Source organism: Macrobrachium nipponense, chromosome 47 (genome assembly GCF_015104395.2).
Source record: "Macrobrachium nipponense isolate FS-2020 chromosome 47, ASM1510439v2, whole genome shotgun sequence".
In the NCBI taxonomy this organism is placed as follows: domain Eukaryota; kingdom Metazoa; phylum Arthropoda; class Malacostraca; order Decapoda; family Palaemonidae; genus Macrobrachium; species Macrobrachium nipponense.
In genome coordinates, this window is record NC_087222.1 from 18,719,715 (window position 1) to 18,747,224 (window position 27,510).

General features: G+C 42.4%; 2 protein-coding genes across 5 annotated transcripts in view; one reads left to right on the plus strand and one right to left on the minus strand.

Moving 5' to 3' along the window:
- Window positions 1–27,203, minus strand: part of LOC135204745 (zinc finger protein 300-like) — a 362,981-nt gene extending 335,778 nt beyond the window's left edge. The window contains exon 1 of the mRNA XM_064234912.1: window positions 27,077–27,203. The gene's annotated coding sequence lies outside the window, so the exon portion shown is untranslated. The remainder of the gene's footprint in view (window positions 1–27,076) is intronic.
- LOC135204742 (zinc finger protein OZF-like) overlaps window positions 1–27,510 on the plus strand; it is a 569,882-nt gene that overhangs the window by 50,593 nt on the left and 491,779 nt on the right. The window lies entirely within an intron of this gene.

Consider the following 27,510-nt stretch of genomic DNA (forward strand, 5'->3'; position numbering starts at 1 on the left):
AATTTTAAGGTCAATTTGGCATATAATGATATTTGAAGAACAAAGTGTGTCCAAAAACATATGGCAGGATTGGAAGAAGACCCTGGAGTGGAGAAGCATTCAGCAGTTTTCAAGAAGGATTACATCAAGGATCAGTTGCAAGAGCTTAGGGAGAAGAAAGAAGCTGCATTTGCTGGTGTAAGGAGTACACAAAACAAACTTCAAGAGACCATAAGGGTGAGTGGTACAAAAAAGTTGTTGGGCAGGTCAACAGTAGAGTAAACTTTGATACAAATCGTAACATGGTCAACATTAAAAATAAGTTTGAGAGTTTATTTAGTAATTCGGTTTGGATAAAATTTAGCAATATGGATAATATAAAGAATATCTCAAGTAGATTATTGACTAGGATGAAACAGCAGCACTAGGGCTAGGATTAAATTTTTGTGCAGGGACTACAAACAATATTAACATAGAATTTCAACAGCAAGATTAACTACCTTAATGTTGAACATCACAATGATTTAGCTCCTTTTCTCAGAGGAGTGATGATAGGAAGTAATGAAAGCAAACTTGGAGATATCTTGCCAAGGAGATTTAGTATCGCTCTGAAGGGATTAAAAAGCTACAAAGATATTAGAATTATGAAAGCTGACAAAGGGGGTAGTATTGTCATCATGAATAGCTCAGAATATAGGGTTAAAATGTACAGGCTACTAGATGATGAAACTACTTATGCTAAAATAGAGAATCCTCCAACAATCCAAAAGCTTCAGAATACCTTTAATTCAGAATGTGAAAAAAATAATCAGTAGACTAGGTAATGGGAAGGACATGCTATGCACTAAATTATTCTCAAGTAATTACCTGAACTTGCATATATATATGGCAGCCCCAAAATACACAAGGAGGGCTGCCCACTACGCCCTATTGTTTCTAGTAGGAAATCTCCTAAAAAAACAAAAACTTAGCTGTGTGGTTAGCTGGAGAACTAGGAATATACTTAGTATATTTTCAGAATCCCATATTAACATTCAGTAGATTTCATAGACAAAGTTAAGAAAAAGAATATAAAGGGACACATGGTTAGTTTTGATGTAGTAGCATTATTCGCCAATGTCCCCTTAGATAAAGTATTAGAATTCCTACAGACTAAACATAATGAGGGTATTTTCAAATCCAAACATCGAAATAGGCGTCTTCCTTGAGTTGATCAAATTGTGTGTCAGTGATACTTATTTCACGTTTGAGGGACATGTTTACAAACAAAAATATGGAGTAGCTATGGGGTCCTCATTATCACTTATACTCGCTAACATCTATATGGAATATTTCGAAACTAATCTAGTTCCTAATGTGAATGTCCCTAACTTAAAACTGCAAGGATGGTGGAGATACGTGGATGATATTTTTGCTATTCTGCAAGGGGATGGAATAAAATAGAAATCTTTTCTAGATGAGCTCAATAAGTTTGATAACAATATCCAGTTCACTTTAGAGAAAAGAAACAATAATAAACTGCCCTTTTTTAGACATACTCATAGAAAGAAAAGAAACAGGATATGAATTCAGCACATATAGAAAGCCCACACATACAAACTCATATACTTCATTTCTCTCTTTTCATAGTCATGATATAAAAATAGGGGTTCTAACAGGTTTATTTTTTATTTCTTAGGGCAATGAGAACGTGTGACCCTTGCAAGATAGAGCAAGAAATAAATTACATCGATAAAAGCTTCGATGCATTAGCATACCCGGAATGGTTCAGAAAAAAGGGCACTTAACAAGGCTAGAAAAATTTTTTACAGAGCAAATGTAGAGAGTACATGGAATAAAGAAAACAAGAAAATAGTTGCCCTCCCTTTTATGCCTAAAATGAAACAAATCACTTCAAAAATGAAAGAAAGTCAATATAAATTTGTATATACATTTGATAATACCTTAAAAAACAAAGTATGTAAAAATAAATTGGAAGGAGAAGACAGTAATACAGATGATGTAGCGGGGGTATACATAATCAATTGCAATAATTGTGGAGACAGATATGTGGGGGAATCAGGTAGGGGAATAAGGACTAGAGTCCAAGAACATAGAAGGGCAGTACAGCTTAACTCTCAGGGGAGTGCTATAGCTAGACATTGTTGGGAAAATGACCATAGGATGGATTTCAAAAACAGTAGGCTTATATACAAAGCAAACAAAATTAGTCACAGGAGGGTAGTAGAAGGTGCGCTTATCAGAGAGATCAAAGTAATTGAAGGAAACAAGGTTTTACCTCAGAAGATCCCATAAGCCGAGCTTTGATATTAAAAGAAGCTTAAGATTGACCCTGCTGACCTGGAGATTAGGTTTCCTGCCCAACAGACTTTCGGTGACCACACCCTTACCACAAGGGTGAATCCCATTGACCATCAGCTCAGGATATCAGAGCGACAAGAGGGGATTGGCAACTCTCAAGAAAACCAGAACAGCCATCGCATAAATGACAGCACAACGAGAAGAAGTTCCAGAAGACTGCTGGGCCATGACCCAGGCTAACATCCCAAACATCTCTTGAGAATGGGTGCCACAGAAGGGCCTGAAAGTACTCGAGTGTGGAGTAAAACTTAATGTAAATACTTAGAAGTAAAAAGTTACAAATTGAATTTGTGGTTTCTTTTTCAATCTTCAGAAGAAAACTGAAAGAAGTTTTTGTTTGGTTCATCATGTACCCACAGCAACATTACAACAGAAGTACATTTCAACAACTGTATGAAGTCGCTGGAACTCAAGCTGTTCATTATGCAAGAAGATATGAAACACAACTTTACAAAACCAAAGCCATGAAAAACAAGATCTGGTTTATAAGTGAATGTTTGAAGAACAAAGTGTGTCCAAAAACATATGGCAGGATTGGAAGAAGACCCTGGAGTGGAGAAGCATTCAGCAGTTTTCAAGAAGGATACATCAAGGATCAGTTGCAAGAGCTTAGAGAGAAAGAAGCTGCATTTGCTGGTGTAAGGAGTACACAAAACAAACTTCAAGAGACCATAAGGGGTGAGTGGTACAAAAAAGTTGTTGGGCAGGTCAACAGTAGAGTAAACTTTGATACAAATCGTAACATGGTCAACATTAAAAATAAGTTTGAGAGTTTATTTAGTAATTCGGTTTGGATAAAATTTAGCAATATGGATAATATAAAGAATATCTCAAGTAGATTATTGACTAGGGATGAAACAGCAGCACTAGGGCTAGGATTAAATTTTTGTGCAGGGACTACAAACAATATTAACATAGAATTCAACAGCAAGATTAACTACCTTAATGTTGAACATCACAATGATTTTAGCTCCTTTTCTCAGAGGAGTGATGATAGGAAGTAATGAAAGCAAACGTTGGAGATATCTTGCCAAGGAGATTTAGTATCGCTCTGAAGGGATTAAAAAAGCTACAAAGATATTAGAATTATGAAAGCTGACAAAGGGGGTAGTATTGTCATCATGAATAGCTCAGAATATAGGGTTAAAATGTACAGGCTACTAGATGATGAAACTACTTATGCTAAAATAGAGAATCCTCCAACAATCCAAAAGCTTCAGAATACCTTTAATCAGAATGTGAAAAAAATAATCAGTAGACTAGTAATGGGAAGGACATGCTATGCACTAAATTATTCTCAAGTAAATTACCTGAACTTGCATATATATATGGCAGCCCCAAAATACACAAGGAGGGCTGCCCCCCCCCTCCCCACTACGCCCTATTGTTTCTAGTAGGAAAATCTCCTAACAAAAACTTAGCTGTGTGGTTAGCTGAGAACTAGGAATATACTTAGGTATATTTTCAGAATCCCATATTAAACATTCAGTAGATTTCATAGACAAAGTTAAGAAAAAGAATATAAAGGGACACATGGTTAGTTTTGATGTAGTAGCATTATTCACCAATGTCCCCTTAGATAAAGTATTAGAATTCCTACAGACTAAACATAATGAGGGTATTTTCAATCCAAACATCGAAATAGGCGTCTTCCTTGAGTTGATCAAATTGTGTGTCAGTGATACTTATTTCACGTTTGAGGGACATGTTTACAAACAAAAATATGGAGTAGCTATGGGGTCCTCATTATCACCTATACTCGCTAACATCTATATGGAATATTTCGAAACTAATCTAGTTCCTAATGTGAATGTCCCTAACTTAAAATGCAAGGATGGTGGAGATACGTGGATGATATTTTTGCTATTCTGCAAGGGGATGGAAATAAAATAGAAACTTTTCTAGATGAGCTCAATAAGTTTGATAACAATATCCAGTTCACTTTAGAGAAAAGTAACAATAATAAACTGCCCTTTTTAGACATACTCATAGAAAGAAAAGAAACAGGATATGAATTCAGCACATATAGAAAGCCCACACATACAAACTCATATATTCATTTCTTCTCTTTTCATAGTCATGATAAAAAAATAGGGGTTCTAACAGGTTTATTTCTTAGGGCAATGAGAACGTGTGACCCTTGCAAGATAGAGCAAGAAATAAATTACATCGATAAAAGCTTCGATGCATTAGCATACCCGGAATGGTTCAGAAAAAGGGCACTCAACAAAGCTAGAAAAATATTTTACAGAGCGAATGTAGAGAGTACATGGAATAAAGAAAACAAGAAAATAGGTTGCCCTCCCTTTTATGCCTAAAATGAAACAAATCACTTCAAAAATGAAAGAAAGTCAATATAAATTTGTATATACATTTGATAATACTTTAAAAAAACAAAGTATGTAAAAATAAATTGGAAGGAGAAGACAGTAATACAGATGATGTAGCGGGGGTATACATAATCAATTGCAATAATTGTGGAGACAGATATGTGGGGGAATCAGGTAGGGGGAATGGAAGGACTAGAGTCCCAAGAACATAGAAGGGCAGTACAAGCTTTAACTCTCAGGGGAGTGCTATAGCTAGACATTGTTGGGAAAATGACCATAGGATGGATTTCAAAAACAGTAGGCTTATATACAAAACAAGCAACAAAATAGTCACAGGAGGGTAGTAGAAGGTGCGCTTAATCAGAGAGATCAAAGTAATTGAAGGAAACAAAGGTTTTACCTCAGAAGATCCCATAAGCCGAGCTTTGATATTAAAAGAAGCTAAGATTGACCCTGCTGACCTGGAGATTAGGTTTCCTGCCCAACAGACTTTCGGTGACCACACCCTTACCACAAGGGTGAATCCCATTGACCATCAGCTCAGGATATCAGAGCGACAAGAGGGGATTGGCAACTCTCAAGAAAACCAGAACAGCCATCGCATAAATGACAGCACAACGAGAAGAAGTTCCAGAAGACTGCTGGGCCTTGACCCAGGCTAACATCCCAAACATCTCTTGAGAATGGGCCACAGAAGGGCCTGAAAGTACTCGAGTGTGGAGTAAAACTTAATGTAAATACTTAGAAGTAAACAAGTTACAAATTGAATTTGTGGGTTTCTTTTTCAATCTTCAGAAGAAAACTGAAAGAAGTTTTTGTTTGGTTAATAATAATAATAATAATAATAATAATAATAATAATAATAATAATAATAATAATAATAATAATACTAACTGCAGAGGATGAATGCTGGGTACCAACTCAAGAAAGGAGGCAACACAATCAACCATCTGATGTTCATGTAAAAAAAAAAAATCAAGCTGTATGGTGAGAGCATCAAGGAAATAGATACCCTAATCCAGACTGTAGGGATTGCATCTGGGGACAACAGGATAATGAAGGATTGTATCTGGGGACATCAGGATGGATTCTGGAATATATAATGTCCTTGGTCAACACAAACAGGCAAAGTCACAAGGACTGAAGGGATACAGCGACCAGGTGGGAATAGCTTCAAACACATAGATGAGATTATACAAATACCTGGGAATAATAGGAGAGGATATAAAACACCAAGAGATGTAAGACACGATCATGAAAGAATATTTGCAGACTTAAGGCGATATCCAAGTCAAAATTCAACACTGGGAATATGATGAAAGCTATAAACACATGGGCAGTGCCAGTAATCAGATACAGCGCAGGATAATGGAGTGGACATAGGCTGAACTCTGGGGCCCAGACCAGAAAACCCCCAATTTTTTTTAAGTACATTGTATTTTTCCTAACTACACAAACCTGAGATCCAATACATAAGGAATTAACTTTCAGTGTAGGCTGGAAATCAGCTGTAGAAGAATATGGTAGTTATGCAGCAACTGCTTGTCCGATAGTCAGGAGTCCCACCGGAGTGGTCGTAAACATTCCACTTTGCTTTTGGCCAGGAACAGATTGAGGGGTGACATGAGGTGGGTATAAATGTAAAGGACCTCAGGTTTGTATAGTTAGGAAAAAATACAATTTACTTTCAAAAACTGTGATTTGTTCCTACATATTATACAAACCCTCGGTCCTTTACATAAGGAAGACTCAATGACTCAATGATTGGAGGGTGGAATGTGATAGTCATGTGAACAGACTGGTGTTTGCCCAACCAAGGTTCCCATCCTGGTTGTAAGAGTGAGGGGGGGAGGGAACCTGGCCTCTGTCCAATTGATCAGAGAATGGGAACTGCGTGACCAATGGCTAGACCTCTGGACCAATTCATAAGAGGGAGACAAGTGTAGCCTCTTATGAAATGCAAACAAGAATCTTATAGTCAGAAGCAAAAAGACAAATATACAAATTTGGGTTTGTCTACTGCCAAGGTCCTCTTCCCCACTTGTTAGGGAAGGAACAGATAAAAGCTTCTATATCCTAATGAAAGGGTATAGAATGGAGCTCTATAATATAGCTTACCTGCATCAGCCACCCAATCCAGCGTGCTCTTTCCTGATCACCTCATGAAGCCAAAAAGAAATAGTGTTCTTGGACACTTCTTTCTTGGTCTCCCCAGTGCTAACAAAGAGGTTTCGACACTCAGGCCAGATATGCCGAGTTCTCTTCAGATAGCGCTGTAACACTGTAACATTAACGGGACAAAGTAACATCTCGTCTGGATCATTACCACAGAAGTTCTCTAGGGAGGCGATCATAAAGGGACAGATGGATTCTGAGTCTTCGCTACAAAATCTGAGACGAAATTGAGCATAACAGATCTCCATCCCCTCGAGTGTTTAACATCATAAGAGAGACCATGAAGCTCACCTAGTCTCTTTGCAGTTGCCAGGGCCAGCAAAAAGATGGTCTTGAGGATCAGATGCCTGTCTGACCACTCTCGTAGAGGCTCATAAGTTTCACAGGTCAGACTCCTTAAGAATAGAGTCACATCCCACTCAGGGGGTCTGAGTTCCCTGGGTGGCCAAGACCTCTCGAAGCTCCTCATATGGAAAGAGATCTCCATGGAAGTAGAAATATCTACTCCTCACAGTTTAGACTAGGGCCAAGGCAGAACATAGCTTTTAACTGAAGACAGAGAGGAGCTTCTCTTGGCAAAGAAAGACAGACTAGGAAATCCGCAATCTGTTGAAGAGTGGCTCTGAGTTGAAGATGGCCCACTTTCCCTGGTACACTGCTGTAGAGGACTGTCTGAGGTATCCTGCCATCTCTCTTGATGCTTGGCAAGAAAAGCCTCTTGCTCGCAAGAGATGGTGGATAACCGTTAGCTGTGAAGTCACACTCTATGTGCGGCTGACATAGAAGGTTGTGCCATGGGGAAATCTCTCATGGAGGCTCAGAGAGAAAACCCAACAGATCAGGACAATTTGAGATCCACCAGAATCATCTAAAGATTCTTAGAGCTGATCACCTTCAAAATCAGGCAGAATGGGAGAAAGGCATAAGTGTCAAGATTGTCCACCCACATGTTGGAAAGTGTCCTCTACAGTTGCCCATGGGTCCACCACTACGGAGAAGAAACCAGAAGTTTCCTGTTGTGCCAGGTGGTGAATAAGTCTACTATTGGATGCCCCATGGGTTGAACAACCTTTCTGAATATTTGATGCCCCATGGGTTGAACAACCTTTCTGCCAAGTCAGTGTGGAGGGATCATTCTGTCCCTACCACCTGATTCTGGCAGCTGAGCTTGTCTGCTACTACATTCCTCTTGCCTGGAATGTATCTGGCCGACAGCTCTACCGAGTGCGCTGTAGCCAACTCTTGCACCTACACTGTCAACTGATGCAGGGGGAGGGACACTAGGTCCCACTGCTTGTTGACATATGCCACTACAGTGTTGTTGTTGTTCAACACTACAGTGTCCCATCACTCAATCCCGAAATTCTTGGAGGGTTTGAGTTCCAGAATGTTGATTTGAAGGTGCCTGTTGTGTCAATCACACACTACTGCAGTCTGCAACTCCTCCAGGTGTGCGCCCTTACCTTCAATCAATGCATCTGAGAACAGAAGCATGTCTGGAGGGTGGAGTGGTGCAACTCCGCTCCTATTAAGAACTTTCCTGTCATCTAGCCACCAGGCTAAATCCTTCCTCACCTCCTCCTGTTAGAAGAAATATTGAGGATCTCAAGTCTGTGACTAACACTCCTTTAGTCTCCATTGAAGATACCACAGGTGAAGATGCCCGTGAGAGACTAACTTCTCCAGTGATGACAGATGACCAATCACAGCTTGCCAAAGCTGAGCTGGCTGCTCCTACTGGGATAGAAGCCGTTGAGCTGCGTTCCTGACCTTGCTGATCCCAGAGTCAACAGGGAAGACTTGTGCTGCTATTGTATCAATCAGTATGCCCAGATACTTTACCCTCTGCTTGGGAATGAGATCTGACTTCTCAAAATTTATCACGCTCCCAAGATCATGACAAAAGTTGTGGAGACGATCCCTGTCCTGTAGCAACTGCGAGAGCTCGCTCGCCAGGACTAACCAGTCATTGGGATATCTCAACATACATATCCCAACTGAATGGGTTCAAGCTGATATCAAGGTAAACACTTGTAAACACATGAGGGGTAGTCGAGAGTCCGAAACAAAGTGCCCTGAAATGGAATGCTGTCACCTCGAGGATAAGGCGATGGTACCTACTTGAGGATTGATGAAGGGGTATCTGGAAATATGCATCCTTCAGATCCAATAAAAGCTTGAAGTTGTTCTCCATGAAATGGGGTAAGCAGTGAACATGCTGTCTCTCCATCATGAACTGAGTCTGGCGAACAAATCGGTTCAAAGGAGAGAGATCTATCACTAGTCTCCAGGCCCCCATAGCCTTCTCCACCAGGAAGACTCGGCTGTCGAACCCTAGTGACAGATCTTGTATGACCTCCACAGCTCCCTCACTCGGCATCGATTGCACCTCTTCCTTCAGTGCCAGATCCTTGGCCAAATCAGGGTATAAATAAGCTGCAGATGGACCGGAGCTTTGGTGAGGGTGGTTTTGACTCGAAGGTGAAAGAATATCCCTCCCGAAGGACATCTACTACCCAGGTCTAGGGCTCCATAGTGCTGCCATGTTGCCCAATGGCTTGCCAGGCACCACCCCACCGGTGGCAGCAGCTGAGGGGAATGCTGTCAATAGTGTTTCCCTCTCTTCTTTCACTTACCTCCCTCCCTGCAAGAGAAAGGAGGCTGAAAGGGGTGTTGTTGGTCCCTTTCAATGAGAAAGAAGAAGGTTGGGTCTTTCCTTGCGCCTCCTTCGAAGGAGTCTCCTTGGAGGTGGAGGAAGACCTAGCTTGGATCGAAGGCCTAGCTGCAGTTACATAAAACGGCCCTGAAGTCCTTAGTAACTGCCTGGTGGACAAGTCAATCGTTGTCTTCAGCCCTCCTCCGCTTGTCCACCGCAGCATCCACCATCTCTTTAGGGAATAGGGAGGAGGAACCCAGTAACAGGCCATTCCTCAACGCCAATGCCAACTCCGACCCTGTAGACCTGGCTAGACGATTCAGGACAGCGTCCCTCCTCCTAACCACCAGGTTGGCCCACAGCTTTGCCATCTGGTGGGCCAGGTAGGATATAGCCCTACCTCCAGACTGGCAAGTCTCCTGAAAGCTGAATCTTCTCCAGGAACTACTGGTCCTGCAGAAGAAGTGACTTTGGATAATGTGAGGGACCAAAGATCCAGCCAGAAGATCATCTGGAAAGCTTCCATAACAGTAGCTTCCAAGGCTGCTGCTTCTTGCTGCATGAACCAGAGGTTCTCAGCAACACGGGTGCTGCAGCGGCAAGCCAGGAGTCAGACGAACTAGCTCTGGGTCCACCTGTTTAGTCGGAAAAGGGTTTTCTGAGGGTGTATAGAAATGCCTCTGTCGAGGTAAAGCAGGGGGAAGCAGCTTGTCCGATCTGTTGGCCCTGAGTGGATTCTCTTGCCCTGAGTCAAGTTTGTTCACTCGGTCCAAAAAACCTTCAGACAAGGAAAACCACGGTAAGCCTACTGAAGCCCTGGGTTCCTTCGTTAGGACTCCAGAATGGACTCCCAACTGCAAACAGGGCAGTCAAGAGAAAGCTACTGTGGATCCTTACCTAGGGTTAATGGGCCAATGAATCAGCGCAATGACCTCTCCAAATGTCCTCTAAATCTCAGGAGCATCTGCATCCTTGCGGGGAAGGACCATCAAGTCCTTCTGGGATGTGTCCTTCCCACAATCCCCAATCCCCTTCCTTCAGAAGGAAGATACCCATTATGACCTTCCTGAAGCACTTGAGCATATAACCCCTCAAGTCCTGAGACCATGCCGGGAATATAAACTCGTGGCCGAACCCTGGGGAGGAGACTCCCCAGAGTTTCCCCTGGTCACCTCACCCCTCCAGGTGTATCCTGAGGAAGTTGAAGGGACAGGTAAGGAAGAAGCGGATGCTTCACTGCCCTGCTAGCAGAAACTAACAGACAGAGCAGGCCAAGATTGATCACCAAACCGTGATGGTGATCGAGTTGCAGGTCTAGAAGAGAGCACTCCCTGTGGAGAAACACTCCCCCGAGGACCAGAACAACACTCGCACAAATCAGGAGAAAAGCCATGCGACACCTGGACTGAGGATTGGGAGAGGAATAGCGTCCACCCATGTGACGAGAGTGAATACCGTCCTCATGACGCGTCCCAGTCCTCGAAGAGGTCAAAATCTCTTGAGAGGACTGAACAGGGGACCTCCTACTAGTTTCACCTCGTGCATAGTTTCGTGAAACCATCATGTATGCCCTGAGATATAAGCAATCACTGCGTGTGCGATCATCAGCAAGGCGTGAGTCGTGATTCACTTCCCTCCACACCATACCTGACTCGTGACAGCGAGCGGACTCAGTGTCACCGACTCTGGCTGCACGCTCATTGGTAGAGTTGTGTGCACTTGGGGAAACCGGCCAACAAGAACCCGAGATGGTACTAGTCCTAGAGGCAGAACCTCTAAGACTAGAAGTAGAAGTTCGTAGACCAAGGTTTGAACTACGGTCCCTGACCTGCGTCCTATGGGGGCAATGAGGTGGTTCCCATTCCCGAAGGAACATGAGGACCAGCGGAAGGCCCACCTGTCTTACCAGAATGGCAAGGCAGACCCTTAGAAGTCCCAGATCAAGACTTCTTGGGGGTGAGGGGGGAGAAACAACCTTCTTCTTCCTCAGCAAGGGAGCCTCAGAAGATGAAGTGGAGGGGGCAGCAGACAACAAGGAAGACGACAACACCTTACGCTTCTGCTTGGACTTCTTCATCAGCTTCCTCAGCGCAGCAGTCAGATCCCCCATCCAAGGAGCCATTGAAGTGGCTGTTGAGGCAGCAGGCTCCAGAGCAGCTGGGACAGAGGATGCCTAAACCACAGCAGCTCTCACATGATTAGGGACTGATAAAGCAGCAAGCACATGCATGGAGACAGGTGGAAGGTCTAGAGGACATGCTCTCTGAGGACGATCATAAGTCGCTGGGGGAAACAGGACCACGTGACCTGGAAGAGGAGGGGGCAGAAAACGGGTCTGCCCTCGAAATATATGGCACAGATGATGCAACCACCGAAGGTGTTACGTTGGTCACATGCTGGGTGTATACCAGATGAGGAGGTGCATGAGTCCCTGGAGAGAAGGGACATCAGGCAACCCCAACTTCAGCCAAGCCTGCTTCAAATTCCCAACTGCGGAGGCAACCACACCTGAGAGAGCAAAAGTCGGGTTAGTAAGAGGAGGTACTACCAGCCCCAAGAAGGAAACATCCATGCCGGAGCGAGCAGAACCCACTGAGTGCCACTCCGAGTCGGCGTGCCTCCCCAACTCTTCTACGCTTGACGAATCAAATGAAGAAGCTGAGGGAGACATTTTCCCCCGAAGGAGAAAAAGCAATACGAGGAAGCTTACGAGGTGGGAGGAAGGAAGACGAAGAATTAGTTACCAACGGAGTCATGGGAGGTGTGTAACCCTCTGACGAAGCCTTGGAAGACTTCCCCGAGATCGTTTCCTCCCCTCATACCTCCCCCACTGCTCTGCCAACCAAAACACACACAAGTATCACATGGATTATTAGCTGAACACTCACGTCCTTGGCACTTCACACAAAGTGCGTGAAGGTTCACTTCAATTTTGGAGCAGAAGCTTCTATAATTCCTGCCCACCAACCCCCCCCCCCCCCCCAACCCCCCCCCCCCAAGAATGGGGCGATTAAGGTTATGTGACTCCTGGGTTTGTATGTTGCAAAAAATGAACACAAAACAAAACACACAACCACAAACAAAAGCAAATAAGATAGACCTCACAAAGTACTGATAACTTCATACAAAAACAATGGGCAAAGAGCAAAAGGCTGTCTGATCACAATGGCGGCCGAAAGCAAAGTGGAATGTTTCCTTCCAATCAGGTGTGACTCCTCCCAACTACTGGACAAGTAATTACTGCCTAACTACCTTGTTGTTATTCTTCTACGCCCGATTTCCAACCTACTACAATGAAAGTAATTCCTAATGTAAAGGACCGAGGGTTTGTATTACATGTAAGAACAAATAAAGATCCCATCTGGAAAATCATAATCAACGGCTAGTCAGCAAGAACTCACAAAAATACATCTTCATCAAAGGACAGCCGGAAGCAAACTGGAGTGTTAGTCCACCGGGCAGGCGGGGACTACCAGATGGTAGTTACTGCCTAACCACCTTGTTCAAGAATTTAACAGGTGTATTCTAGCCTACACTAAAAGTGATTCCTTATGTACAGGACCGAAGCTTTGTATATTGTGTAGTAACAAAAGTGGGTTTGTTTATCAATTATCAAAGTCAATTAATTATCAATATCAAACACAGTATATAAATATATTCATTCAAAATAACAAAAGAAAGACCCCACTTGGAAAATTGTGATTAACGGCTAGTCAGCAAGAGCTCACAAACAGGTCTTCATCAGAAGACGGCCAAAAGCAAAGTGGAGTATTAACATCCAGTTAGGCAGGCCTATCTGCTTACCAGATGGCAGTTACTGCCAAACCACCTTGTTCAAGAATTTGACGGCATATTCCAGCCTATGCTGAAAGTAATTCCTAATGTAAAGGACAGAGGGTTTGCATATTGTGTAGGAACAAGTGGGTTTGTATATTATTTATTAAAGTCAATTAAATATTAACATCAAACACAACTGTATACTATACATATTCATTCAGAGTAGTCAAAGAAAGATCCCACCAGAAAAACTGTGATTAATGGCTAGTCATTACGAGCTCACAAACATACGTCTTTATTGGAAGACAGCCAATAGCAAAGTGGAGTGTTTACATCTGGGCAGATGGGGCTACCCACCGACCAGACAGTAGTTACTACCTAACCACCTTGTTCAAGAATTTAACGGACATATTCCAGCCTACGCTGAGAGTAATTCCTAATGTAAAGGACCGAGGGTTTGTATATCGTGTAGGAACAATTGGAGAGCTCACCTGTACAGTAGTTGAAGACACAATAATTCTTCTTACAATAATCCGACTTTATGATGGTGTTAACCCCATCATAAAGTCGGATTAATATTGATATGACAATATTTAGAAAAATATCTCTAAATTTCGCTCGCAGCGGGTGCAGGCAGCAGCATACAATCAGGCAGTGAGAGAGACCAAATTACATTAGCTTGACTTCTTTACCTCCATATCTTTATCACATCTTCTAATTAAATAGGTTCAAAAAAGTATAAGAGAGTGATAAAAGTAGTTTTAACATTATACTCGTTGCCTAAATGTGTACCGCCATGAACAACTGCATGAGAAACTATTTCATTGCTAAGTACAACCGACTCGGATAACAACATCTGTTTTGCTTGTATTTCAACCATCGTACAATAGTAAACAAAAAGTATATCTTAGTTTTACCAGACCACTGAGCTGATTAACAGCTCTCCTAGGGCTGGCCCGAAGGATAGTATTTTTGTTTTTACGTGGCTAGGAACCAATTGGTTACCTAGCAACGGGACCTACAGCTTATTGTGGGATCCGAACCACACTATATCGAGAAATGAACTTCTATCACCAGAAATAAATTTCTCTGATTCCGCGTCACCGAGTCGGGAATCGAACCTCAGACCACCGGATTGGCAGCCCAGCTCAAAAAACCACTTGGCCAGCGAGGAACTACAATAGTAAACAATCACCATAGTTATGTTATAAATGACGTTATGTAGAATAGGGACTGATATATGTATTTTATGTAATAACTTTTATTTTACTATGGATAAACAATCTAAACTGTTAAATCTAAACTGCAAGTTGTAGCTGAAGCTGAGAAAAAAGTTCAAGCTGCTAATGACTATTATCGTGCATCGGCAACAAGTGTAAAACTACCGTAAACTTACTACATGGCACGAAAAAACACATTTAAATGTTGTTCTCATGCCAATAAAAGATAAGGTATGTAAAGGTCTTATCACAATGAAATCAAGTGAAAATAGTGAAAGGAATAAAATTTTTTACACAATAAACATGCCCCAACACAATTTATTACAAAGAAAATAATTTAGTTCACAACAAGACGTATTCAACTCTCATTTCGACTTAAAAACACGTCGTTTAACAAAGAATGACCTTGTTCCATGTAAGTAATGTATCTAGATATTCATTTATGCTAACTAGAAGCAAGAAAAAATTCATTCAGAATTGAGTAAAGTACCATGAAATAAACTCGTATTCGCCATCAGCTGATTTTTAAACCAAAACAATGACCACTATGTTAGTATTTTATAATACAGTACTAGGAGAATACATACAATATTACTGGATACAGTGAAGTAATATGAAGTATTTATGATTAAGGGGACCGTCCGCTATGGCGGATGACATGTCAATTTGAAAAAATAAAAATCGAGTTATTACTTGTATTCTATGCAGAAACATGCCGTGCATGCTTTCCAGAAGTTTCAGCCAATTATTTTTTCACAAATAATGAAGATATAGCGGTTTTGAAATGATGACGTCATCGTAACTGCGTCGTCTGTATGACTTGAGTTTGACAGAATCGTTTTTTTTGCGTGTTTATTTTTGCGTATAATACATCGATTTTTTAAGATTTGTTTCGAAATTCTCATACATCTGGTAGCAATGAAAGGTAGTGTGACACTGGCGAGAAGCGAGCTGCTCAGAGCGGTTATTTATAGGCGAGACTCGGGAGAATGACTCAGTTACGCCACAGACCGTCAAGCGGTTTTACATGCGCGTTAGGCACTTGCGTTGGTTACTAGCTATTTACGTTGTTTTTATAACTTCTTAGTGAACTTATAGCAATGGGCCGAAGTTACCTAAGATCAAGAAGGCTACTCAGCACTATGGCTAGCAAAATTAGCGAAGGCCAGGAGTGTGCTGAAAGAAAAAACACGAAAATTAATTGTTTTCAGCTGCCCTCATTGTCTCATGTCTCGCTGTCAACATCATTATCTGGTGTCCGGCTGCGCGAGGGTACTAACACCACTTTTGTTTAGGGGTAGGACACGATCCTTGATGTAGAAATCAACAATAAAAGTACAAATAAAGTAATTATAATAATGTTGTTTTGACTTTTATAAGAAAAAAGCAAAAATTTACATAGCAAATCTTTGGGAGATCATAACTCAAAAACATACTTATGCGCATGTCGTAAAAAATTACTCGTATTATATCTTTAATAGAGAGAAAGATATCATTGGAAAGAAAGGATAAAAATCCCATAATTTTGTGTGACAGAATTTTGATATCTTTTTTTCTTTTTTTTTTTGTTTTTTAGAATTTTTTTTGAGTGTCTAGACTAAAAAAAAAAAAAAAAAATTCATAAAAAAATAAAAAAATTAAATTAAAAAATAAAAAATTCTGCCACACAGAATTGTTCCGTATATAAAGAAGTTTTTATGGTATGATTTTCAATACAACTGATGTCATATTAGCGGAGAAAACTCTTACCAATTTTTTTTTTAAATCAGATTTTTGCTAATAAAACGAAAAAGTTTTTGATCAAATGACTTGAAATTTTTATATGATAAGTATTATATATATCTAAAACATATATGAAAATTATGTATTTTTGCGTAATAAATAAAAAAAATAGACATCATAGCGACGGTCCCCTTAAACAAAGTTTTATGAATACTTACCAGGCAGTTATATATATATAGCTATAGTCTCTATCGGTCCGGCAGATTTTTCAAAACTCGCGGCAACCTCCGAGTGGTAGGTGTCCGGTTAGGTGGTTAACAACCCTTACAGGGTGGTACTTGGAATCATTCCCATTTTCTATTCCTCAGATCATCTCTTGCCCAACCTGTCTCCTGAGGGGAGGTGGGTGGGCCTTAAAATATATATATAACTGCCAGGTAAGTATTCATAAAACTTTGTTTTATCATAAATACTTCATTTTTATGAATAGAATTTACCTGGCAGTTATATATATATAGCTGATTCACACATTTGGAGGTGGGTGAAAGACAGCCAACATCGTTGGGAAACAACTAAAAGTTGTAGGTAATAACCTTGATTCCTTACTGGTAAGTAGCTAACTTCAAAGGTTTCCTGCCTCTGAGTCGCTTTCCCTTCGGAGCGGCAGCCAGGGATAAGACTATGCCTGAAAACTACTCAATAGAGTCTGTCAAACGGGGCGAGACCAAAACAACGTGACTAGAACTTCTGCACTACCTTATTACCCCTTTCAATTATCTGCAACCTTACTCAACCCAACCACCTAACCTTGCAGCTAGAGATCTACCTATCTAGCTAGACTGAGGGTGGTGACCCAATCAGACCACTCCTCAGACAACCATAAAAACACAAACCTCCAATAAAGGTATATCATACTAAAAGTTAAGGTTGAGGGGAGGTAGTAACTCCTTCGCCCAATAACGAAGACATAGCTACGTATGGGCCCAAAGAGTAACACTTCTCGTAATCTACTCTTACCTCTCTGAGGTAATGAGAAGCGAATATAGAGTTGCTCCTCCAAAATGTCAAGTCCATTATTTGTCTAACTGACATGTTCTTCTGATATGCCAATGACGTTGAAATAGCCCTCACCTCGTGGGCCTTCACTTTTAAGAGACCGAAGTTCTCCTCCTCACATAAAAGATGAGCTTCTCTAATTGTCTCCCTCAAGAAGAATTATAACGCATTCTTCGAGAGGGGCCTTTGAGGATCCTTAACGGAACACCATAAAGCACTGGATGATCCTCTTAAATTTTTGGTTCGTGACAAATATGCCCTGAGAGCTCTAACTGGGCAGAGGAGTCTCTCCTCCTCTTGACCCACTAAGTTTGTGAGGTTAGGAACCTCAAACGTCCTCGGCCAGGGTTTGGATGGGTTCTCATTCTTAGCGAGGAAGTCAAGCCTTAAAGAACATACTGCTCTGTCTTGACTGAAGCCTACCTGCTTCTCCATCGCTTGAATCTCGCTGACCCTTTATGCTGTGGCGAGAGCCATCAGAAATAACGTTTTCCTAGTCAAATCTCTAAGGGTCGCTTGCGAGATGGGTTCGAACTCCCTGCCACATAAGAATTTCAAAACCACATCCAAATTCCAAGCTGGGGGTCTTATTGTGTGCTTAGTCGTTTCAAACAACTTCAAGAGATCCTTCAAGTCCGTATTTTTGAGATAACTCCATGCCTCTATGCCTAAAGACTGCTGAAAGCATGCTTCTGTATCCTTTTATAGTAGATACGGCCAGCTTAGATTCTTGTCTGAGGAACAGAAGAAAATCAGCAATCTGACTCACAGAGGTAGTGGTTGAGGACACTTTGTTCCGTTTACACCAAGATCTAAAAACCTCCCACTTCGATTGGTAGACTCTCTGAGAAGATACCCTCCTCGCTCTTGCGATTGCTCTCGCAGCTTGCGCAGAAAAGCCTCTCGCTCTGACAAGCTTCTCGATAGTCTGAATGCAGTCAGTTGTAGAGCAAGGGGGTTTTGATGATACCTCTCGTAGTGGGGCTGTCTGAGAAGCTTTGGACTTGGAGGAAGGCTTCTTGGAAAGTCCACTAGCATCTCCACTACCTCTGTGAACCACTCTCTTGCTGGCCAGAAAGGAGCTATCAGGGTCATTCTTCCTGTCTTGATGACAAGATTGATGATCTTGAACGGGGGAAACGCATAAGTGTCCATCCCTGTCCAGTCCATCAAGAAGGCGTCCACTGCTAATGCTTCCCTGTCCAGGACCAGGGAGCAGTAGTTGGGGATTCTCTTGTTCTGGTTGGAGGCGAAGAGATCTATCAACGGTCTCCCCCATAACTTCCACAGTTCCTGGCAAACTTGAAGATTGAGGGTCCATTCTGTGGGAAGAACTTGCCCTTTCCTGCTGAGCATGTCTGCCCTCACATTCTTCTGTCCCTGAAAAAATCTCGTTAAAAGATTTTAACCCCATTCTCCTTTCCTTTGTCCACAGAAGGAGCTCCCTTGCTGTTTCGTACAGAGACAGAGAATGAGTTCCTCCTTGCTTTTTTATCTACGCCAGGGCTGTGGTGTTGTCCGAGTTGACTTCTACTACTTTCCCCGAGACCGCATCTTTGAAGGCTTTCAAACCTAATAGGATGGCCATCAATTCTTTTCTGTTGATGTGCCATCCTTTCTGTTGCACTTCCCAAGAGCCCGAGACCTCCTTGCTTCCCAGTGTTGCTCCCCAACCTGACTCCGAAGCGTCTGAGAACAACACTAGGCCTGGGTTCTTCTTGTACAGGGATATTCCTTCCCCCAACTTCGCAGGATCCAGCCGCCAACTTAACTGTTTTTTGACGTCTGCTGGAATGGGAAAGGAAAAGGAGTCCTCCTGATTCTACCTGTCCCAGACTCTTGAAAGGAAGTGTTGCAGAGGTCTGAGGTACAACCTTCCCAGGGAGACAAACTGCTCGAGCAAGGAGAGGGTGCCCAGCAAACTCATCCAATCCCTCGCCAAGCACTTCTCTCTCCCTAGGAATTGCTGCACTTTTTCGAGGCACTTGTTCTGCCTCTCTTGAGAAGGAAAAGCCCGAAAAAGAGCTGAGTCCAGAACTATCCCCAAATAGAGAATTGTCTGACTCGGTTCCATCTGGGACTTCTCCTTGTTGATGATGAGACCCAGTTCTTGGGTCATCAGAAAACGTCTTGTGCAAGTCCTCCAGACACTTGCTCTTCGATCGTGACCTTATCAGCCAGTCGTCCAGGTATAGGGATACTCTTATCCCTTCTTGATGAAGCCAAGCAGCCAAGTTCGACATTACTCTGGTGAAGACTTGAGGGGCTGTGCTGAGGCTGATACATAGGGCTCTGAACTGGAAACACCTGTCCTGAACCACGAATCTTAGGAATTTTCTTGAATTCGGGTGGATGGGGATATGAAAATAGGCGTCTTGTAAATCCAGAGACACCATCCAGTTCCCTGGACAGCACTGCTGCCAGCACCGACTGAGTCGTCTCCATAGTAAATTTGGTCTTCTACTACAAAGACGTTCAGTGCGCTGAACAATCTAGAAAGGGTCTCCATCCCCCCGAATTCTTGGGTACTAGAAACAGGCGATTGTAAAAACCTGGGGATTTGAGTTCCAGTACAGGTTCTATGGCTCCCTTTCCCAGCATCTGGTCTACTAGATCTAGGAGAGCCTCTTGTTTTGCAGCGTCCGAGTATTGAGCCACTAAGGCTCTTGGGGTTCTCGAAAGTGGCGGCTTTTTCAAGAAAGGGATCTTGTAACCCTTCCTGACAACTGAGAGAGACCAGGTGTCCGCCCCCCCTTTTCCCCCTTTTCCTTCCAGGCCGCCAAAGCATGACAGCCTCGCCCCTCCTACTGCTGTCTGGAGGACCTGTGACTCACTTTCTAGCATGGGATCTAAACGATCTCCTGCTTGTTGTTGCGCCTGTCTCCTGTCTTCTTCCTCTGAAGTCCGTCCTGGTCGGAGCCCTACCTCGAAAGGGCTGCAAGACCATCTTTTCCTCCTTCTTTGCCAAAGACTGACTCCCCGGTAGGCCCTTCCTTACGGAGCGAGCCAGAAGATCCTGAGTGGCTTTCTGCGGGAGTAGGGAATGGGAATATCCTGACCAGCGATTGAGGAAAGAGGTGTTCCGAGAGAGGGGCGTAAAGAAGTTCCGCCTTCGTCTGCGCGATCGTAACCCCTTTGGTCGCGAAGGAGCACAACAGCGCCCTTTTCTTCAAAATCCCCGCTGTAAACAGGGAAGCCATCTCGTTCGCTCCATCCCTCAACGCCTTATCCATACAGGCCATAATACTAGTTAAATCCTCCATTCCTGTGGCCTGTAGGGTGTTTCTGCTTTCCTGGCCAGAGCCCCAAGGGCCCCAGTCCAAGAAGCTGAATACCTCGAAAGAACGAAATATCCTTTAATGAGGTGGTCTAGCTCCGTCATGGACCACATAACTTTAGCGGAATTGAGGGCATGTATCCTGGAAGAGTCCACAATCCCGGAGAAGTCCCCCTGAGAGGAGGCAGGTACTCCCAGGCCAAGAGCTTCTCCAGTCTCGTACCACATTCCCGCCTTAGACGCCAGCTTCGCCGGAGGAAAAGAAAAGGTAGTCTTCACCGCCTGTCTTCGTTCTTTCAACCAGTCTCCGATTCTTGCCATCGCCTTCTTAGCCGAAATTGACAACTTCATCTTGATGAAGGCCGACTGCTTCTGTGACTTTTTCCTCACAAACTGCGACTGAGGAGAACGGGGAGCCGCTGGTTTAAACTCCTCTCCATACAGCTCAAGTAGGGAGCGAGAAAGCACTTTATAATCTGCAGCCGCATTAGAAGGTTTATCCTCATCTTCCGATATTTCTTCTAATTCCAGACTTCCTTCTATCTCCTTATCCCTATGGGTAGAAGGAACTAGTTCGGAAGTTCTATGTTGATCCAAGATGCCGTGTGTACCTTCTTCAAACTTTTCCTGATGAGCAACTGCGTCATAGGAAAATTTCCGATCGTCGGAAGTATCCTGTCGTCGTGAACTGGAAGCGTCCTGACGTCGAGAGGTCAAAGCGTCCTGGCGCCGAGAGGTTGGTAAATCCTGAGGCCGATCACTAGCAGAATCCTTGCATCGAGCGCTAGATGTGTCTCGATGTCGGGAGCTGGATGCATCCTTCCGTCGAGAGCTGGATGCGTCCTGTCGAAGAGCACTGTGAGTGTCCTTTCGCCAGAGGATGTTATGCGTCCTGACGCCGCGGGCTGGATGCGTCCTGGCGTCGATACTGGGTGCGTCCTACCGCCTAGAGCTGGTTGCGTCCTGGAGATGAGCACTGGATGCATCCTGCCGCATAGAACTGGATGCGTCCTGTCCGCGAGCGCTGTATGCGTCTTGTCCGCAAGCGCTGCATGCGTCCTGGCGTCCCACTTTGAAGTCGTCTCGTTGAGTGAAAGACTGTCGGGAACGCGAACAGACGTTCTCCCTGAGAGGAGACCTGAAGGTGTCGTCGTGCTGAGCAACCAAGTCCGTATCTCTGCGTCTAGAAGATGGAGAAGAGAGGCGACGAGAACCAGGCTTAACATGGCGTCGAGAATCGGGAGAAGTAGCCTGAACGGAGCCAGATCCCTCACGATGCCGAGAGACGGAAGGTTTAGCGAGAGGAGAGAGCCGTAACTTTCTTACGTCGCGCGAACGGTGCTGATCAAAATCCTGACAAGTTGAGGAACCCCGCTCCTTCTTACGCGCTGTAGAAACCTCTACCGGAGTTTCCTCCCTTGATCTCTTCACCGGTAGCTTGTCGTCCTTACGTCTGCCCGACTGGGAGGAGGGCGGCTAAAGGCTTCCACTAGAGAAGTCCAGCTGTTTCTTGCATGACAGCCATGAAAGATCTCGCACCGCTGTGGGTCCTGCGGTTCCGAAGGGGACGGGTGTCGAGCAATGCTGGAAGACGGAGAAGGTTCTCTTGAGAATTCCCCGTAATCTGAAGGGAAAGAAGATCTCTCTACTCTCCATGTGTCCTGCGGAGAATCATCCTCTCTAGGTCTCGCCCTTTTCGCAAGAGAGGCCTCCAAGTCGTCGTCAGAAGGAAATGGTTCCGGGCTACTCCATCTACTCAAATGGGGCGAGCGATAACGAGTCTGATCAGGACGCTGTCTCCAACTTCTCTTGAGCGGCCTCGACTCCTCATACTGCCATCTGCGTCTTGGAGAGGGGCTCAGAGAAGACGCTAGCACTTCCGACACGCCTTTCCTGTGGCGGTCATAAGTAGCCTGGGAAAACGCAACAGGACTACTTGAGGCGACGGCTGACCGAGGATCAGTTCCTCTCACCCCCTTACGGTCATCGACGTACCTTCTCCTGGTCCTGGGAGCTTGGTGGTAGAGGTCTATAGGCCTGGGGGCATGACAGGATTGATCAGTCGCCACCTCCACTGCACTTTCACAAGCACTATCACTTATTTCACCTTCACTCTTACCTTGTTTAAAGGCTGCAAGTTGATCCTTGAAGACTTGCATCTCAGCCGCCATCTTGACGAACTGAGGGTCATCCAACGTAGCTACAGGTCCTGTTACAGGAGAAGGAGCTACTACCTCAGGAACAGGTTCAACTACTACAGGGGTTGAGGGAATAGAAAGGTCTACGCTAGCATCACTTCCAGACCTAGATTTAGATTTAGATTTAGAAGCCCTCCTGACTTTATCTAACTCCAATCTACGCACATAGCGTTTCATATCCAACCATTGTTTCTCATCCAAAACCTCGCATTCTTTACATCTTTTATCCAAGGCACATTCAAAACCCCTACACCCCAAACAAACAGTGTGAGGATCAACCGAAGCCTTCGGCAATCTTACCTTACACTCCTCATTCACACACACTCGAAACTGTTTCTGAGACATCACAAATCAAAGAACAATAAAAAGAATAATCCAAAAACACAAGCCAAAAAGCGATTGCCAATCCACAGAATACGTCACCAATTAGTAGAAATACAGCGACACAGGGAAGCGAGCGAAAAACCCAACGGCGGACTAGCAATGATGTTGACAGTCCAACCGGCAGAGATGATCTGAGGAATAGAAAATGGGAATGATTCCAAGTACCACCCTGTAAGGGTTGTTAACCACCTAACCGGACACCTACCACTCGGCGGTTGCCGCGAGTTTTGAAAAATCTGCCGGACCGATAGAGACTATAGCTATATATATATATATAACTGCCAGGTAAGTTCTATTCATAAAAATATATCTTTTAATAAGATTCAAGTAAAAGATGCATATGCCTTACATTTGTATTTTATAATTATATGTAGCCATTAGCAGCCTTACACTGTTCAATTATGACAATGTCGAACTGAATGATTGCGTTTATAATTATAGTAGCCATTAGCAGCCTTTACACTGTCAATTAGGACAATGTCGAACTGAATATGATTGAGTAGTTCCTTTTCATCAAATTTATACTATCATCATATGATCAGAATGTAGTGACCCTCCAGAATTAGCTGATATTAACCCTTATGTATTTGGAATTTACCCCCTGGGTGCGTAAAACTTCATAAAAAAAATGAAAATGCTCCATTTGACTTCATATACCTCTTGCTATAAGAACAGGACCTATATTATACATATATGGCATTATTTTTTTCTTAAAAAATGTGATTAAAGGCCTGACAAATACTGTATTTTTAGAAAAAAATGGGAAAAGTAAAAAAACATTTGGAGTGCATTATACATAATTCTTGACCCAGCATTTTGTTTGGGGAGCTAAAATTAAAGAAAAGGCATGTGGATTGAATTTGCAACCATTTCTTGATAAATAACTCTATACAAAAATATTTTTTCTTTGGGAAAATAGGTACCTTTTACGTATCGCTTTTTTGAGATTTTGTAGTGTTGAAAGAAAGAATGGAAAAGAACTTGCAATATAACTTTTTTGTATACAGTTCAATTTCTATTATACGAAAATAACAGAGAGAACCTTTTATATATGATATAAAGACAGGAATGAAATTAAAAAGTATTTAATGCATTATATATGAAAAAAATCTCTTCCTAATGGGTATTTTCATTTAGAAAACTTTTAAAATAAAACTTCAGCTAACCACTATTTTTGTATCGCTTTTTACATTCACAGGTCTTTTTGTACTTGCTTACAGTATGGTACATTTTGAAGCATGGCAAAATGCATGAAGGTGGATTGTTAGGACAGGTTTCACAATGATATGTCGTTTATTTTCTTTTGCACTGCCCTTTTTTTTTCAAGCAGCAGTCAGTACTTCTTACACTGCAAACAATACAATCAGGCTTGTGAATTTTGTTTACAAATTGAGTAATGAAATGCCTGCCTGTGGGTCTGTTTGATAATGGTGATTCCAGTCTCCTCTTACCAATCAGTGGCCTTTTTGAATAACCTTCCAACAATTCATTTGCACAACCATGTAAACTGGTACAAGATAAGAGTTACTGTTTGATCAGTGGTAACTAACCATTGATCAAACAGTAACTCTTATTCAAACTTTTCCAGGCTGAAAACTAAGCTAACCTACACAGCTAGCACAGGCTACATAGTTGTGTGCGTGATACAAAAACAAATAAAACAATCATTATCTTAGATAAAAATGTAAAACTAGAGCGGAAAACCAAACGTAATCTAACCTACACAACTGTGCATGTGAAGCAAAAGCAAGACAGGAAATGCAAGAAAAAATAATAATGACTGGTGTTATGAGTTTAGCTTGCATTGCTGTCAGTACTAACTTTTCAACACTTTCCAAATAAACTGGCTAAATCAATTAGTATTCAGTACTCATTTATCATTTCCAAAACAACGTCCATGAAGCCTAGCCCTCTAAAACGCACGTTTTTCCTTTCCCAAACAATGTCCACGAATCCTAGCCTACCTAAAACACTCTGGCAACTATGTCTCAACAAGGCAAATCCTCCTCTCTCTTTATCTCTCGCTACTTCTTCCTCTGTTTCTCTATTTATATATATATAAATAATTTACATATACATACGTATAGTATAAGAGGAAAAGTATGTCTTTATATAGCTTAACATAAAAACATATACATAGTTTACTAATTCATATATTTGTGTACATTTACGATCGATTAAAAGGATCAAAATCTAAATGACCAGTTAAAGGGCCAAACAATAACATTTAGATTCTGGCCATTATATCTGCTGCATTCTACAATTACATAAGCTTGTGGTAACTTTTGAAAATATTACTTTCAACCAGCATTGATTCATAATACAAAAAATGCATTAATGCGTAAAACATACCATTTGTAACGAATAAATGAACAAAACACAAGTCATCTCTTGCCCAGCTCGGCGTAAACATTGAGGTCTTTTGTTATTGTTATGTTTCCGGACGCCACCAATACTTGGTGCTAGATATTGCCATCAGGTTTTCTATTATTGTAAATGAAAGAAAACAAATTGGACCGCGTTAATTTTGTAAGGGTAAAACTTTTTTTGGTTTCTGTGGTGGTAAACCCAGGGTGTCGATGTTCGCTCTTCTATAACAAAGTGCCTGGTCGTTCGCTCAGGGGTGACAGCTGCATTCTAAGGGTTAATAATTACTTTACTGTACTTGTAGTATATATATATGTAGTATACTGTAGACTGGGCTACTGTATATGTATACGATATACCATAGTATATGCTAGGCAAACTCTTGTTGGTGTTATTCAATTTCTCTTAGCACTGAATTATCATTTAGTCAATCTGCATTGAATGTAGAGAAATATACCACATATGTATAGAGTATACTGTGTAGTGTAGGCTAGGCTACCATCTATGTAAGGACGGTACCGATTACCACAGTGTAGGTTAGGATACATTCGAGACACCATTTTTCCAACAATCGATGGTTTTTTGGAAACTAACCCCATTGTAAGTAGGAGAAAACCTGTAAAAGAAAACAACAAAAACTGGTGAAAGACAATTTACACCAGTCATCTTGTAGCATAAATCCTCCTCTACTCTCGTCTTTTGACCATTTGAAAAAGTAACCTAGGACATAGAGCTATAGCCTAGCCTAGGCTACAAGTTCCTCACTGGACGAGTGGTTTTTGCGCTCGGCTGCCAATTCGGTGGTCCGAAGTTCAAATCCCGGCTCGGCCAACAAGAATCAGAGGAATTTATTTCTGTTGATAGAAATTCATTTCTTGATATAGTGTGGTTCGGATCCCACAATAAGCTGTAGGTCCCATTGCTAGGTGACAAATTGGTTCCTAGCCACATAAAAATATCCAATCCTTTGGGCCAGCCCTAGGAGAGCTGTTAATCAGCTCAGTGGTCTGGTAAAACTAAGATATACTTAACCAGCTAGCCTAGGGTAAAACGCCGCGTGGACTGGTCCAACTCACCGACTACCACGGCTGGCTACCCTCCGAAAAAGTATTTTTAACGCGTCCTGACACCGGAGATGGTCATCAGTCAAGCTTTTGAATGGTATGCTTAAAGTTGTAATTGTATTCTTGTTTCACAAATTAAATATCGAGTGAATAAGACCCCGCCAGCGTGATCGATGGATTGTCCGTGAATGTTTACCCTAAATCATACAGTGTCATTGAACCAGGACACTCTCAGGATAAAGTAGGCCAGGATATAGGATACAGGCATCCTGTAGCCTACAGTAATGAGATCCTACAGAAACTTAACATTAGCCTTTCAGTGAATCATTGAGATATCATCATAAAATACAGTAATTCATTTCATTTAGACAGTCTTAGGTCAAGACCCCATAGAAGGCTAAGGTATTTAGGGTAACCTATGAGTACTAACATGACTCTAGAAGTGTAGAGATACACAACCTATAAACATCTGTAACTCACCGAAGCAAAGGCAGTCCATCCCATACTTACTTAATGATTGACTGATTGGGTGCTCAAAGCCCAAGACATCACGTAGATCTAGGGTACTATTCCGCGGCGGCCTAGACTATGGCAGTCGCGGTTTTCCTATGCAGTTTTACCTCCTAAACAAGAATTTAAGTAATATTTATTCAGGACGACTGTTAATTAACACCAGGGGCCTGTACTAAACACGGCAAAATATACATTGGACATCCCAATCCCTAGTGGATGTCGTATCCGATCCGCGGTTACGTTCCTTGCAGTCCGTGCGGAACTATTTTGTTGAATTACCCAGCTATATTTGTAATTGATCAACTATTACACTTATTGTCACGATTATGATGACGGTTAATTAGTATCATAAAGAAGATAAAACGTTTGACTAAAAGCTACGCTACCGAGGCAGTAAACGGCGTCGGTTTGTTGACATTTCGGGCGTCTTC